This window comes from Cynoglossus semilaevis, chromosome 7 (assembly GCF_000523025.1).
Source record: "Cynoglossus semilaevis isolate Cse_v1.0 chromosome 7, Cse_v1.0, whole genome shotgun sequence".
In the NCBI taxonomy this organism is placed as follows: Eukaryota; Metazoa; Chordata; class Actinopteri; order Pleuronectiformes; family Cynoglossidae; genus Cynoglossus; species Cynoglossus semilaevis.
In genome coordinates, this window is record NC_024313.1 from 6,378,259 (window position 1) to 6,394,423 (window position 16,165).

The 16,165-nt window shown below is 41.7% G+C and overlaps 1 protein-coding gene across 4 annotated transcripts in view; it reads left to right on the top strand.

Annotated features, from left to right (window-relative positions):
- Window positions 1-5,831: 5,831 nt before the first annotated feature.
- LOC103380950 (pleckstrin homology domain-containing family G member 1) overlaps window positions 5,832-16,165 on the top strand; it is a 64,054-nt gene continuing 53,720 nt past the window's right edge. For 2 of the 4 annotated variants that reach the window (XM_025056674.1, XM_025056673.1), the window contains exons 1-3: window positions 5,832-6,317; window positions 6,965-7,081; window positions 11,955-12,166. The gene's annotated coding sequence lies outside the window, so the exon portion shown is untranslated. Of the gene's footprint in view, window positions 6,318-6,337; window positions 6,894-6,964; window positions 7,082-11,954; window positions 12,167-16,165 lie in introns of those variants that run through there. The other 2 variants (XM_025056675.1, XM_025056676.1) reach the window with 2 other exon arrangements.

A 16,165-nucleotide genomic window follows, 5' to 3' on the forward strand; every position in this document is an offset into this window, starting at 1 on the left:
GGTGTTGCTGCCATCCTGTAATACAAATTTAAATCTCTACCTGCACCGCACTCTTCTACTGTAGTAATGACTCAGATCTGGAGCAGCTCCATTGGTTGTGGACTTCGAAACAGTCCAATTCAAACAAACAGAGAGAGAGAGAGAGAGAGAGAGCACCACAGCATGAAGCGATAAGGTGTGAGACACAGAAGGACCAAATGAGAGGATGTGGAGGAGAAGGAAGAGTTAAAGGTGAAGGAGGACGAGGAGGCGGCGGCAGAGGAGGAGGACAGGATGACAGGATGGAGACGTTTTATTTGTGGCACCATTACGACTGGCAGAGTGAGTAAGGAAAAGGATTTGTTCACTGAACATGGTGAGGACTGTTTGGGTAATTCTCTTCAGACCAGTTAAATCTGCAGCATCTGTGCCTGAAGCCAAAACACCAACACTGCCGTCAGCTCAGGTTAGACAGGCAGCGTATCACACCTGCTGTGGCAGTGTAGGTAAAAAAATAGGAGTGATGTAGAGTGAAATGCAAAGCAGCACTTTCACTGCCTCCTACCAAACACAGGACTCCCCGTCCCTCCCTCTCCCCTCACCCGTCTTTATAGTTTTGAAAGGAAAACTATTGTGTACGTGGACAAAAACAGAGCTGAGGAGGCTATCTAACTCTGAGTTAGTACATTTAATTGAATTTATTTAATTGTATTATTTTTCCTGGTAAGTTAGTTGTGGACCACTTTTCATCTTCAATGATGACTGAGCCAAAAGTTGTTTGAAAGGTTTGGCCCCCTGTGATTGGTCACCTGAGCCTTTGAAGGTCAAGTTACTGCCACAATTTTCCTGGAACAAAGTCAGAAGGAGAGGAGGAGAGAAAAAGAGGGGAGGAGAGGAGAGGAGAGGAGAGGAGAGGGGAGGAGAGGGGAGGAGAGGAGAGGGGAGGAGGTGAAGAACCACTGGCTCCACACAAAGAATTCTAATGGTTTTGCTGAAGTGTATCATCTTTGTGAGCTTTTCTCCATTTCCGTAGTTGTTCGGTGCCACCTGTAGGAGGCTTCCTGGGCTCTCCCTCTCTCTCTCTCTCACACACACGTGCCCTTTGGGACAACCTCAAATAAATTTCATTTTGACAAAGCGATCTTCGGTGGCGTATGTGCCGTGATTCATTTGGCTGTGGTTTTTCTCTCCCGGTGTTTGTGTGCAGCGGCAGATGTGTGGTGGTAGGTGGCAGCTGCAGAATGGAGGAGCACAGCTTGCTAAGTGATTCAGCCGGCTTCTGTCCTGCCCTCCCCCTCTCTCTCTTGCCCTCTTACCCCACGAGTCTCTTTACAGTGTTTTCATTTCTGTTTGCTCTGTGTGGAATCAGCCTGGCTGGCTCAGAGCTCTGACAGCTCTGACAGAACTGATTTGTCTCTGCATGCACACAGGAAGTCAGAGGAACTATTTTATTTTCATGACTTGTTGGACTGTAAACAATAATATTATAAATACAGCACCAACTCTTAAAATGAAAAAAAAAACATCTTTCTTCGAATGGAAATTACTTTGATTAATTGCCATTATTTTTTTTAAAAAACTGCTTGTTTACTTCTTTAACTTCTGTACAATGACTACCTTATTCACGGTTAAATTAGGTTTGCTTGTGATGAGTGCGCCCTCTAGTGGAGATAGATATATGGTAGGTTGTGTCAGTCAAAATAAGTCATGGTAGGTAAACATGTAGCTAGGTGTATAATATTAAATGAAACGTCGTGCTTGATTTTCACACGCACTTTTAACTTTACGACGTCCAAATGTACAAGGGGATCGTCAATATTTTCTCAAAGTGTATTTTGGGTAAAATCGGCACAAACAACCCACCAACATCATAATCATAATCAGCCATCTCTTGACAGTGTGTTTTACTTTACTTTATTATTAGTAAACGTGAGTCATTTGTTAGCATCCGACAAAACGCAAAGAATTCCCCAAGTTTCTCGTCAGCTCTGTGAGCGCTACACTCATGGGGACATCGTCCCCAACGTCCTTGGCCAGCTGCTGTCCTTTAGAAACTCTTTCCTGGACTCCTGGACCAGGTACCACTGCAGAAGTCTGCTGTGGATCTGGCAAATATTTGTGTTGTGCTGAGTGCTAATATTTAACCAGCCAGCAGAAACTGCTACCTCTCAGTAAGTTTGCAACGCAACTCCCCCTTTTTATAAACTCGTTTTCCTCTTTCCGTCACCATAGCAACCTCTGAACGCTCATGCTCCAGGTAAAAGCTCACTAAAGACCACCCGAGGAGCACAGTGGGACCAGGAGAGACTGAGTGGACTAAAGGCTCGTCGCCTGGTGCTTCATACCGAGTGTGTGTTTGTACGTGAACGTGTGTTTTTGTCTGGAAATTATAATTCATTACAATTTATTCCAGTGGTTTGCAAGATTACAACTGTAATCTTAAAAATGACAAAATGACTCATCCTCCAGGTATTCTCACTTTTCTTTTTTAATTTTCTTCTGTTCAGATGAAAAACGTTTGGACTCCTGAGCCTCTGATGATCATGTTGAGGCAGTGTGTTTAACTTCCCTGATTGCAGCTGTGAAAGTGCTTCCATTCAGATGATATGTGTTACCCTTCTGTCATCACTGTGTTGTTCACATCCATTGACGGGGAATCGCTGTTTTGTTCGCTGCCATCAAATTGCACTCTCGTTCTTCAACCAAAATAGGTTCTTAGGTTCTCTCAAACAAATGTGTTCTCATGTCTCTCTGCCTCTGACTCATTTATACTGTTGATTTCACCTCTGGAGAAATGCATCAGGCATAAGACCCTTTTCTTTCATCAAGGCAGCAGCTTTAAAGTAATTTTCCCCTTCTCACAGGGAGCCACATGGAGATGAGAAGATGTCGATCCTGTCATCTCTTTGTCTGTCCCCTTTGATCTCTTTCTACATGAATTCCCAAAGCACAGAAAGTAAATTGGATTTTTTTTTCCCCTCCTCGTCTGTCTTTGGAGCATGGTTGATCATACAAAATTGACCAGAAATGACTTCTAATGACCCCTGTGTTTTACTCAAGAAACAGAGAGAAAATGGCTACCCTAAAGTCTCTCCTGCCGCCATCATTACTCATAGTGCATTTTAATGAAAGATGAAATATTCAGTACTTAGTTGTAGATATAACAGCCCCGAGGCCTGGCCGTCTGAACAGGAACGCCTCATCGTCGTATGTTTTATCAAAAAATGATTCAACACTGCGTGTATTTTTTTAAATGTGAAGACAGCCAGCTGATCAAAAGAGAAACATATTGATCTGAAATACACAATAACTTTTTTTTTAGAAAACGATAACTGATAACATACCAGGAGATAACACGGACTATAAACAAGACCAGAAACACTTGACTGTTTAAAGACCTTTTCAAAAATCTCTGCTAATAAGAAACTTTCTTTATTTTTTTGTTGTATTTTCCTCAACTTATTATAATCATGTATCCATTTATATAGTTCAATATTTAATTATCATTTCTTCATTGATCTACTCTAAATGTTTTAACTACATTTGAGATATTTTGACAGCTGCGTTTTAATGATCATTTCGGTAACGTCTAGTTATTGCAATTTTTAGATGTTTCACAATGGAACTACATGAAGGGATCAGCCGTGAAAGTAAGAAGACGATGTCGTGTCCTGCTGTCTCCGGTGTTTGCAGACAGCTGTTGTGATTTGTCTTGTATTCCCAGTACAGGGACCCCGTCTCTCTCACTGGAAAGGTTAAAGCATACAGCCTGAAGGCTCTACTACAAAGGTCAACATGCAGTTTAGGAGTGAGGAATAGGACAACAGAGAGAAAGACAGAGAAGATGAGGTAACTCCTTCCATCTGCTCCTCCATCTTTGACGTCCTAAAATCACACCCTGGCTTCCTCCAGCAAAGAAACAACAGCATTTATCCTTTGGTTTTCAACCATCCTTTCTTCTTCCCTGTCCCCTTCTCCTTCTTCTTCTCCTTATCGCTGCTTCTCTGTGATACCTGCAACATCACATGCCGTAAAAATAGCTGACCTTGACAGAGCCATCTCTGGAGATGCTATATGAAAAGAGGGAGAGAGCAGTGTATGGAAATGATGGTGGTAACAAAGGCGAACTGTAAACAAAGAGTGTGAATTTAATGGACCCCCTTAAGCCTGGATGTGCTTGGGAGATATACAGTGAGTGAGGAGAGCTGTTATAAAAGCAACAGTGGTGTGCCATTAAAGGAGGAGAGGAGGAGGAGGAGGAGGAGAGATGGCTGTGAGAAACACTGGCGTCTGTGGTGAGTCAGATGTGCTGAGGTGATTAATTTGCTTTGGCTGTGTCCTTCACGGGCCCCAGGGAGAGAGCAAGTCAAAAACGGCCCTAGGTTTCCCCCTAGTGGACGCTACCAGAGTTGATGAAATTTAAAAAATGTTTTACTTATATTTCTGTTTAGTATTGATTTAGAAAAACTACCACCTTGTGATTTTTTTTCTTGTAAAAAAGTCAGTATGTTTTTTTTTAATCATTGATTTAGAAAAACTACCATCTTGTGATTTTTTTCTTGTAAAAAAGTCAATGTTTTTTTAAAATTTTTTGTAAGATGAATATGTTTTTGCGAGGGTTGCAAACATTAAAATGTTGCACAAACAATGTCCCTGTCCTCTTCGGCCCTTGGGTTCTGTATATAATAATGTACTAATGCGAGTCTATGCGAGGTGTACGACAAAACAAAGTCTACAATAAATTCCTTCTAAAACATGAACGAATCAACTATTAATTAACACGTAAACAAACATGTCATTAAGACAACAGTGAAAATCACTGAGTGCTCAAATGTGAGTGAAAATGACCAAAAATATGTTTTCTTTTCTCAACTCTCGCGGTATCGTTCGTGACTGTGACGTCACACCAGTCAACGTTTATAGTCAGTGTGAGAGCGTGAGCTCTCGCCGGGAGCAGTGGCTCGCTCCTATAATCCCAGCTGCTGGGAGGCCGAGGCTGGCGGATGGTTTGAGCTCAGGGGTTCTGAGCTGCAGCGGACTGTGTCGAGCGGGTGTCCGCACTAAGTTCGGTATCGATATGGTTCTCCCGGGGGAGCTCGGGAGATCCAGGCCGTCTAAGGAGGGGTGTACCGGCCCAGGTCGGCAACGAAGCAGGTCAAAGCCCCCGTGCCGCTCAGTAGTGGGTTCGCGCCCGTGAATAGACGTTGTAGTTCATCCTGAGTAATACAGTCAGACCCAGTCTTTTTGTACTTAAAATAATTCACACATTATATTTTTACATAAAAGAAGTGACCCTACGTTTAAAGTACAGTTACAAACCAAACCTACATTTATAAAGAAACATAAGACACGAGACGACATAAGAGCACCTACATCTGGAGCGCAACCGCTATTACACTACTCCACTTGTCCAGCAGAGGGATACAAATCGACACCTCACATTGAACAGCTTCGTGCTCAGTCTTTTTTTACATTCTCCCCAACTCTCTTCACAATATTTGTAAAATGAAAAGCCCAAGTAAAACCATTAATCTGTTTATAAGATCCAACAAAAGTCAGAAGATCGACTCCCACTAATCGTCTGCGATGTTCTCTACCAGAGGTTATAAAACACGGACTTTTACCATTTGTCCAAATGTTAAAACTGTTTTTTCCTGTTGTAACATATTGTCTAACGTTCACACTAGAGCCAAGGAATATTTGTAAATTACATGTTAAGAACCCTAGTCATTTTTGTTATACAACAACTTAATCTGGAAAAATAAAGAAATGATCATAATAATAATAATCTACAGCGCAGTACATTTAAAATTACGTCATTTCCTTCCACTAATTTGCGCATGCGCAGCAAGAGATACCGCTCTTAAATTGTACCGGAAATGTGAGCTCTTGTTTTACAAACAAACATTTAGTCAACTTCGGTGTGCATGGACATTACGAAAGGACGGCTAACCTGATCACAAACGTTTTGTTTAATCGTTTAAACTAAACGAGAAGCAGTTAGGTGACGATTAGACATTTTATAGAGTGTAGTGCTTTGATAGTTTTTATGTCGTTACATTTTTTTGACGCCAAGTCAACATGCTTGTGTTCAGTGCACAGCGGATGGCTCGTCCGGAAAATTTCGTCCAAATATTTGATAAATCAAAATGTAAGACTTAACGCAGATATTATGTTGCCAGCTTTTATTTATGAAGCTAGGAAAGAAGCATCGGTCGATGTGTATGAGTGTAATCTTAAATTTAGTCCTCGTATCATCCTAATGCGTCGTTTCTAAGTCGTCAACTACAACTTACAAACTCAAACAACTTTGATCAACAAAGAACTCTGGCTCTATAGTAAGACCACCCCACACACTCTTGTCATGCTGAACTCATGGCTCCAGGGCCATATCTAACGCTAATAACCTCACGAGTCAAAAACAATGTTGTGTTTAGCCACTAGATGGCAGCAGCGTCTTTCCTAAAACAAACGAAAACTTTATATATGCACACTCAGTATGGCTATACCAATATATAGTCTAGTTTATATTTACATCTACTGTCTTACTCAGTATTATCTGCTGACACAGTGAACCACAACTAAAGCTACTTCCCAACACACCCTTGATTTAAAACACTTTTGCCAACAGTGTTTCCATCAGAATATTTTCTTCACTGTAGAATTCTGGAGGAAGACATTGATATCAGATACAAATACAGTATCTAGTCAAGTAAATGTTCAATCTGTGAAGTTGTGTTAAGACTCTTTGACCCTTGTGTTGGACAAATCAAACAGAAGGTGTGGTGGAAGATAACTGTGGTCAACATTCACCGGAAGAACTTTGTTTCAACAAAGTAACTTGATCAATGAGAAGCAGTATTTCTTATCATACAGTTGTTTTTATCTCTAATGAATCACAGAAGAGGTCAAAGGTCAGTTTTATTTAAACAAAATTCCTTCCTGGTATGTTTTGGGTGTTAACCTCTGACCTCTCCTCTTACAGTTGAACATGTTTGATTACCTGTGAGGCCTCCTCAGCTACGTTATCATTGCCATTCCCATCTCCACTGGTGTCTACGATGGTCTGTCAGCTGGACCACTCAGTGCCCTCATCAGTAAGGTCAGCCTCTTCAGTTGTCTGTCTGTTGAGTCATTTTATTTTTTTATTGTCAATGTGGATCTAATGTTCTTTCGTAGTGTCGCAGTATCTTAGTTTAGGACTCGTTTTTGTTGCAGCTTAACGTGTTTAGCCACTAGATGGCAGCAGTAAACTTGTAAAGTAAACTTTACAAACGCAGAAACAGTTAACTTGTATTTACTGCCAAAATAGTGGACATATAGTTTTAATAATACTTTCATAAAAAGGCGAGAACCGTGTCTTCATTCTTTGATCACTGTTTCTGAAAAAGTCTTCAAGAATAGAAGTTTATCAAAGATGATTAAAAATGAACTTATTTACCTTAAAACACAAAATGCAAAGTGTGTGTGTGGTGTGTGTTTGTGTGTGCAGCCTGTGGGTTCTGGGGGCGGGGGGCGAGGAGGGGTGTATGGATTATTTCACCCCAGGTCGTATTCAGGGAGGTCAGCCAAGCGTGAGGCGAGGAGGAGAAAGGGGACATTGTTGTGGTGGAGACGAGTGTCAGAGGTGCCTCAGAAAATAGATTCAGTCATGGGGGTTTAACAGAAACACACTTGCAACAACTGCATGGCCCCACAGACTATATGACTGCGCTTCAACCCCTTTTACAACAGTGGAGGGCTTAAATGTATCAATTCACATGCTCTGGTATCTGCATGTGGTTCATGTTGGCTGCTCTACAGGACACAGGTTTACTTTATCTGGTCTGACACAAACCCTTCGTCTGTAATCAAATTCCTAAAGATTGTTTTTCTGTTTGGATCATGGTGTTTAACCAGGGGGTGGTGGGAGGGGGTACATACAGTTACATAACAATAGCCCAAAACTAAAATTGAGGATAAAAGTTGCCAAAACGAGTAAAAAGCTGAAAGATATCTTATTGTTGAAACTACAAAAATGCAAAATAAATATATAATTATTATTTTAACCTTTTTGTTAAGTGCGTGACCAATTCTGTGTATAATTACTGTTATTGTGTATATAATTAATATTCCACAATGGGAGTATGTGTGGGTCTGTTTGTGACACCTGGTAGCGCATTTCCTCATCAGTCCACAGGAGGGCAAGGCCCAGAACCTGACTTAAGATTAGCTAAGAAAAACAAAATTAAATTATAGTATCATGTAATAATTATTTAACAATATACAACACTTTAAATCTAATTGGTTTATTTTGTTGCAGGACATAAAAAGCAACAAACAGTTTCCTTTTATTTTATTTTATTTTTTCCGTCAAGGGCCACATTGACACCATCTAAAGTACTACGACTGGATCCCGGGCCAGATATTTTTTGTATACTTTCAGACATGCTGCCTCCTTGCCCCCCCCCCCTTCCCTTTTTTCCCAGCCTCCACCTCTTCATCTGATTCTTCTCACTCACCTACAGTCACATCACATCTGGTTTGTCTCCACTCAGGGCTTCCAGACCATCATCACAGCTGAGTCAAAGGTTCACGGCAGAGTTTCCCCTCTGTGATTTACTTGCAAGTAAATGAGAGCATTAAAAGTGCGGTGTCACTGAAAGAATGAAGGAGTTATTGCCAAGTGTTGGGGGCCTCCTTGCTGCTGTGGCCCTCAGGACGTGGGGGGGGGGCATCAGGGGGCTTGTGGTGATGTCTTTACCCTCAGAGGTGTTTGACTCTTCATGAACTCCCCTGGGTGTGTGTGGCTGTGTGATTTACGGGTGTCCATCTGGAGATGCTGGGACAACGTCGTCAATATTTAGGACTCGTTGTTAAAGACGGAGCCTCCGTGTGTGCATGATTACAAGTGGAATCAAGACGAGCAGTGAGAAGCGGAGTGAATCCCACGTGGGTTGCATGACCGGAGCTGAGTAATGAAGTGGATTGGTAGAAGCAGTAAAGTTATGTCTTTAAACTGCATTCATGTTAAACAGAGAAGTAGAAAATCCACAGCATGAAAACTGAGGATGCAGTTCCCCAGATCACCACTAAACTTAAGAGGACCAGCTGGAAGCTGCAGGGACGACGCTCAGAGACACAGAAACAGAACACTGTTATCACTATTGTTTCATAATCACAACAGTCAGAATGTGGAACTATTCTTAAGGAAAACCAGAATTACCACACAGTGGTTGAATGCCCCCCCATTTACCCCCCTCCCCCCCCCAACTGAAGAATGCAGCTCCAGTCCACACCACATTGTCTTCCTAATGTATGTAACCCGTGCACAAATAATATTCTGACTGAATGTACGGAATGTAACTTATGTGATGTAAAAATAGACAGTCTTGGGAGGACAATGAGTTCTTCACCTTTGACCTCGAGGCATAAAAAACCCTGTACTTAGCTACTGTATATGGGGCAAAAAAATGTTTTAAATGCTTAAAGTTAGCCTGACTGTAAGAAACACTCTTAGAGTATGCTAAAAGCCAAAAGTTAGCCAAATAAATTACATTTAGCTAAATGATAGCCTAATGTTATGTAGCATTAGCAAGAATAGCTTTGATAAAATATGCCATATAAAAATGTGTTAATAAAAAATATAGTCAAAAATCTGCAATGGTTAAAATAAAATCATAGTTAAAAATCTGCAATGGTTAAAATAAAATCCCCGTTGAAGTACAGTTATCTATGCTAATTGCTGTAAACAATAGATTTTAACCACAGAAATTCACAACATAATTCTTTGACGTGCTGCTGTCGTCTCATGATGTTTATGTTGTCGAGATGAACTGTATGGGAGCGTTGTTTGTCTACAGGCGTGGTACAGGCTATTTAAGTTATGATGAAGTATGTCGTCTTTTGGAATGTGGTGAGAAAATACTGGAGATTTGAGAGTCGTTTCTCCTCAAGGTTCATATGTCAAGATTTGAAATAAATTCAATTCCTCATAAGGTGAGAGTTGTCAGTTTCAGGCCAAACCGTTGCAGGAAAACAGTTAGATTAAAAGAAAGGTCGTCCCAGCAGCGCTCCACCCTCATCTCACAGATCAGGCTACGTTTCCTCAAGACATCGCCTAGTTCTGGTAAATGGGTGGGATTCCTGCTCCTGTTCCTCCAGGGGAGTACAAGTGCATGAATGGCTGATGTTCCAGTGAGACCTCCTGGCTTTCATTTGATGCCAGAGAATTCCTCCTGAACAGTCAGAGACAGAAACAATAAGAAGCCTCCTTCTGTGTGTTGCTCAGAAACCTGACTCTCATGAAACTGCAGTGGTCTGAGTCAGATGGAGAGTTTGAATATTTGTCTCACAGACACAGGCCTGCTTGTGGAAAAAGGTGTGATTTATGCTCCTGCTGGAGACGTCGAAGGAAACCCAAGATGACTGATCTCACTGCCGCGGTATCTGCTGTACATCATTAGAGCCCGTAAATGTGTCTCTGGCCGGGCGACGATCCCGATCCGAGACCCTGGGAAGATGAGCGGGGTCTCCGTCTTTTCAACTTACATACAGGTTATTAAAGGTGGAATCCGTCAGGCTGACCTGCATGACTCGTGCTCACTGTAACTGTCTCGAGTGTCCGCGGCGTCTGTCAAGTGAAGCGATTGGCCCTTCTCATGACCAGAGATCCACAGGACACTGATCCCGTCCTCAGCTCAGAAGGTTCTATTGTTGCGTCTCTGCTGCACCTGATGTCAGAGTCCTGCCAGCGCTGCACTTCCCTTCACAGAGCTTTAATTGTGTTGTAGCCCTTTCACATTCTTGGGCTTGTGGTTTCACCCCACTACATACACACACACACACACATGCACACGCACAAAGGTTAGCAGCTATTCTTGTAAGTACTCAGCATTAACTTCCACGGGGCAGCTGTGGGTCAGTGGGTCTGGTTCATTTCGAGGCTAAGCTATGCTACATGCCAATGTGTCCCTGGGGACAAGACGACCAATTAGCTTCTTGTCGCTTTGACATTAATCAGCAGGACAACTTTGGGTCCACATTGATGAACACTAAAGCAGCAACAACAGCAACGTTGACCTGGAGAGCTGTGGAAAACAAGTAGCTACAACCTCAGTCAGGTTTGAGAATCACACCTTAGGTATTTTTTCCAGTGAACTTCATGGTTGGTTCATAGTAAAAACAAACACATGTGCGTAGGAACGTGGTGAGGAAGTGCAGATAATAAAACCAAACCACATTTGGTTACAACAGAGCTGAGAGAGAAGATTGGCATCAGTCTAAAACTCAACAGGAACATCAGTCCAGATCCACTTCATCCAGATTTACAGATACCTTTAACCAGAGGAGTGAGCTCCACAGGAGGGAAGTGGACTTACAGAGAAAAGGAGAAATAACAAAAGACTGATGTATTTTAAGAGAAAAGAAGAAATAACAAAAGACTGATGTATTTTGCTGGAACTCTTTTTGCTGTTACTGTTAGAAAAAAGTTTTTAGTTTAATAAAAACTGGAACTGTTACTATTAGAAAAAAGTTTTTAGTTTAATAAAAATGTTGTTCCACCAGGTTTTTTTTTAACTTTTTCCCCTTTTGGTCATTTCTGTCTGCTGCTGCCAGGACCTCATTTACTTTTATTTAGGCTGGGAAACGGGTTCGTACACTGGGGAAATCTGCCGGGCCTCAGCTCCTCTCACAGCTAATTAACGTGTGAACTAATTGCACGTCTAACTTTAGCAGAGGGACGGCCTAGTTCCATCTGTTGGCTATCTATAAAGCGGGGAGGGAGATGCAACAGCCTACAGGTGACACTCTGGATCCTTCCAGAACGTTCCAGCATCTCCAGCTCAGCACAACAGTCACCGTAGTGACGTTTCAGTTAAATCTGATAATAATGATATAATGTAATTTTGTAATTTTTTTTCTTATTTTTTAAGTGCTCCAGGAAGAAACAATGTTAAAAGGTAACGCGTTCTCTCTGTGTTTGTTTTCTCAAGGTTCTGTCTAATGAAAAAAACAGACCCTGGTTTCCAGCGGACCCCCCGCCCCCTCAGCCAAACCTCTTCTTGACAGCCTGAGAGTAAAACCTCGGTGTTTGGGTGCGAGGACCTAACTGCTCCTTTCTGATGTGAAATGAAACCATCACATAACAGATGACAGAAGAGAAAAACTATGAAGAGAGATTAAGAGGGACGACTCCAGAGCCGAGGTCTGTGTAGGTAGCAGGGGGATCGGGTTTCTGGGAAAGTGAGGTCATGGGGGTGTGGGGGGGAGGCGGGGGCTGAGGAACACCCACTGAAGTAAACACATAAAGGTGTCAGTAACAAGAAATATAAATGAATAAGGAGCTCTTCTGCCAAACATCTGGCTTCTGGCTGCTGTGCTAACAACGACGTTTTTAATTTAGTTGTGGATTACTTTGGTCTTAGATCATCTATTTTTATTTACTTTTTTTAATCAGCGGGAGAGGTTAATCACGGACAGAAGGAGAGGTTAGATAGTCATCTCAACATGTGACCGTCGCCTTCAGCATGGACTCATCAAGCTGTAATCTACTGTCTTCATGGTTGTTACGCTGCTGAACAAATAAGAAGAAGTTCCCAGGATCGTCCTCTGACCACGGTCCGTTACTCTACGCCGATGATATCATCACCTCCAGACAACCTGACACCAGAAAGTGATGTAACACAAAAAACCCATCCTAAAAAACCAGATTAACTTTCCTCCTGTGACTGACGGTGATCTAAAGAATCGTAGTGTCGTAAAGGTCAAACACCAGTGGACTGAATGTCTCCAGGTGTGTCTCCAGGTGTGTCTGTTACATAACCTGTCATATTTTCCCAGACAAACTATGTATTTATCACCGGAACCACGTACACTGAGGTAGCCACACGTGTGTATCTGCGTAATTGTTGCATAACAAAAAACTAAACAAAAACAGGAAACTGGTGATTTCTCTATCGTAATAACAGTAGAGAAAGTTAACCAGTGGTTCACAGCAAAACACTTTCCAACCAAAGAGGTCACGGAAGGTCGAACCTGCGTCCGAGTGCTAAGATTGTTCACAATGGGCGTTATAATCCCCGTGATTTTCTAAAACGTGCGTTGAATATTATCTGATCACCTCCAGATAACACGTTGGCCGTCCATTCATGCACTTCAGCATTTTTTGTGTCTGTTCCTGCCAAACACCTGCTTTAACAGACTGAGCTCTTTCACACTCACTGAGCCGCACAGAAAGATGCATTCTTTATTGGTGAACCCCGGGAGGATAACAAATGAGCATTTGTTGTATGAAATAAGCGTTTCCCTACGATCTTGTGTAAGGCTGGTGACTGTGACGACAGGTCCGGGTTGGCTGGTTCCTCTGCTCAATCAACCAAAAGTCCCTGATTGTTAAACACACGAGATAAGGATCTGATACCTGTGAGAAATTACACTTAGTTGACTTTCGTAACTTTGAGTATGGCTGAGGCCTGGAGGCGTCACGAGCCGTTTGGGTTCATGGGTTTAGACTTTAGAGTTGAACTAAACCATGAGAGAATATTTGAAAAAAATGTTAAAAACTTTACATTGGATTTTCTGCTTAAAGAAGTTGTTGATACTTTTTATTATTGTTACTAAGGCTGTGAAGTTGATGGCGTTTTTTTATCTGATATTGACAGAGTAGCTGTGGATCAGTAACAATTAATTATGATTAATCGTTAATGTGATATTAACGTGATAAATATTAATGTGTGTGTCACTCTGTCAGAATCTTAACGTGCTCCACACACAACACTCTATCTGTACTGCAGTGGTCAGAGATGGCATTACACGCCCTCTTAGGCATTTCCTGTGGTGTTTCCTGTTTCCTTAATGACTTCATGTGCTAATGTACATTAATCTGGGTATTTTCTCTGGAGCGACAGCTCTGTCCGTCTCAGGCTCTGATAATACAAAGAGTCTCTCTCAAACTCTTACCGTCTGACGCTGCCATCGGCCTGAACTGAGCGCAGCAGAGCGCAGCGCCCGGTATTTCTCAGCTGATTGTGGAGATAAGCCTTTTGTATGTGTGTGTGTTAGTGTGTGTTAGTGTGTTAGTGTAAGTATACATGCAGAAACGGAAACCAGTCTGTAGTGTCTATAGCTTAGCTCTTGGGGAAAAAAGTTAGTTAAACCAAAAGATATATTTAAAAAAAATAAAGGACTTGTGTTTTCTATCCAGTTAAAACAAATTTATTTAAATTTGTGAGCTGTGTAAAGAATTGTACTAAATCTCATGTGATGGAAAAACAATCTTACTTGACTTATTTAAATTTGTGAGCTTTGTAAAGAAATGTTGTACTAAATCTAATGTGATGGAAAAACAATCTTACTTGACAGAGTCATTATGTTTTGTTTGCTAATTTGCTAACAGCTAACAACAAACAAACCTACATGAACTCATTCCCCTTTCATTCCTCACGGCTGAGGTGTAGTATTTTCTTCTTTTTTTTTCTCCAATGTAACGTCATTGTCTTTAAGACAAAACCACATTGTATACACTGTCACAGCGCCCCCTTGAATGATATATGACTGTCCTCATCTTTGTTTCAGTGAATAGCCTTTATTTTGGAGAGTTAAAAAACCCGTTGCTGAACCTATTGGGGGTATTTCATCTGTCATATTGCCCTTCGACTCTGTCAACACTGGGCAGCCTTTAACTGCCGTAGCGTGACTGACTTCAACACCAGCCTGTGCCATGTCTCCTCCACAGTCTACCACTGATAAGCCCGTCTTGTAACCACCACCACCACCGCAAACCGGGTTGGATCTCTGAGTCACAGTAACATAATCGCTGAGACACGGAGGAAAATGAGCAGAAGACAACACATCGGTTGTGTTAACTGCAGCACAGTCTCTCTGCTGGGTTTTCTTTTTCTAAAGTGGCGACTCGATGATGTCACCCAGTCGTGCTTTGTTGTTTTGCAGTCTGAGGATTTGAAGTTTGGACAGTGCCAGCTTTGTGTTGAGGATCAGAAAAAAAACTACATTTGAATAAGAAGGTGAGGCTAAAAGTAAAGTAAAGGACAATGGGAAGATGAAGCCGGCCGTGCTGAAGGTTTACTCTTCTTCATCATCCACTGAAGTCCAAAATGAGGCTGCAAGAACAGAAATAAAACTGTAGCTGCAGAAAGAAAAGCTCTTACACTGGAGCAGCAGAGAACAGAAGTGATACCACTTAAAGGGAATTTAGGATAATCTGTACTTTTACAAAAAAAAACATTGGAGTTTATTAAGTTGGGTCTATCTAAATCTGTACTTTTACAAAAAAACCTTGGAGTTTATTAAGTTGGGTCTATCTAAAAAATTCATTTTTTTTACTGGCAATCGAAAAAAACAGACACAAGCTAATTTTAATTGTATGCTCTACTAGCGTGCAGATCCCCGGTGCTCTGTTACCACTCGACCAGTTTAAATAAAAAGACAACATTTAGAAGATTCTTTACGGGGCTGGAGACTCAAATGTGCTGCAAAATCTAAAATGTCACGAAAATAGCACGGCATTTCTTACAAGCACACACATCTGGAAAGTTATAAACATTGTTAAACGCAGGAAGCCTTTATCAGGACCACAGGAAGTCATTTTGTGTGTCCCTCAGCCCCAAATCCGAAGCGACCTATGACCTTTTTGTGCACCATTATTTGCAATGAAATTGTAAATAAGGCAATAGAAAGTGAGAGTTGAGTCAAACCAACCAACTCCCATCAATCCTCCGCTCATGTTCATAACCACAGCGGTTTTACTCCAAACTATTCAGAAAATGAGACTTCCACTTGAAACTGTCATGGCCGAGCACGTCTGCACAGGTACAGGAAAAAACAGTCATTAACTGCCTGTAATTTCGTTTGCTAGCAGAAGATACGAGACACCGCATACTGAGAGGGAAGACAGCTCTGACACTGTTTATCCGCTGTGCTTCCACCCGAGGGGAAAATAAAAAACCCTTTTTTACGGGATTACTGCAGTTCAAGACGACGACGTCGACGTCAGCTCGCTGTGTGTTAGGTGATACTGTAAGGAAAGGCTCCGAGTCCCTGTGGGAAAACGGCGCCAACGGTTCACCTTACTCAGTAAAAAATGATGAAACCTATAAATCACAATACAGAGGAAGTAACAGCGTTGATCAGCTATGAACAAGACTGCACAGACAAAGGCCTAAATCAGGGGTCTCAAACTCAATTT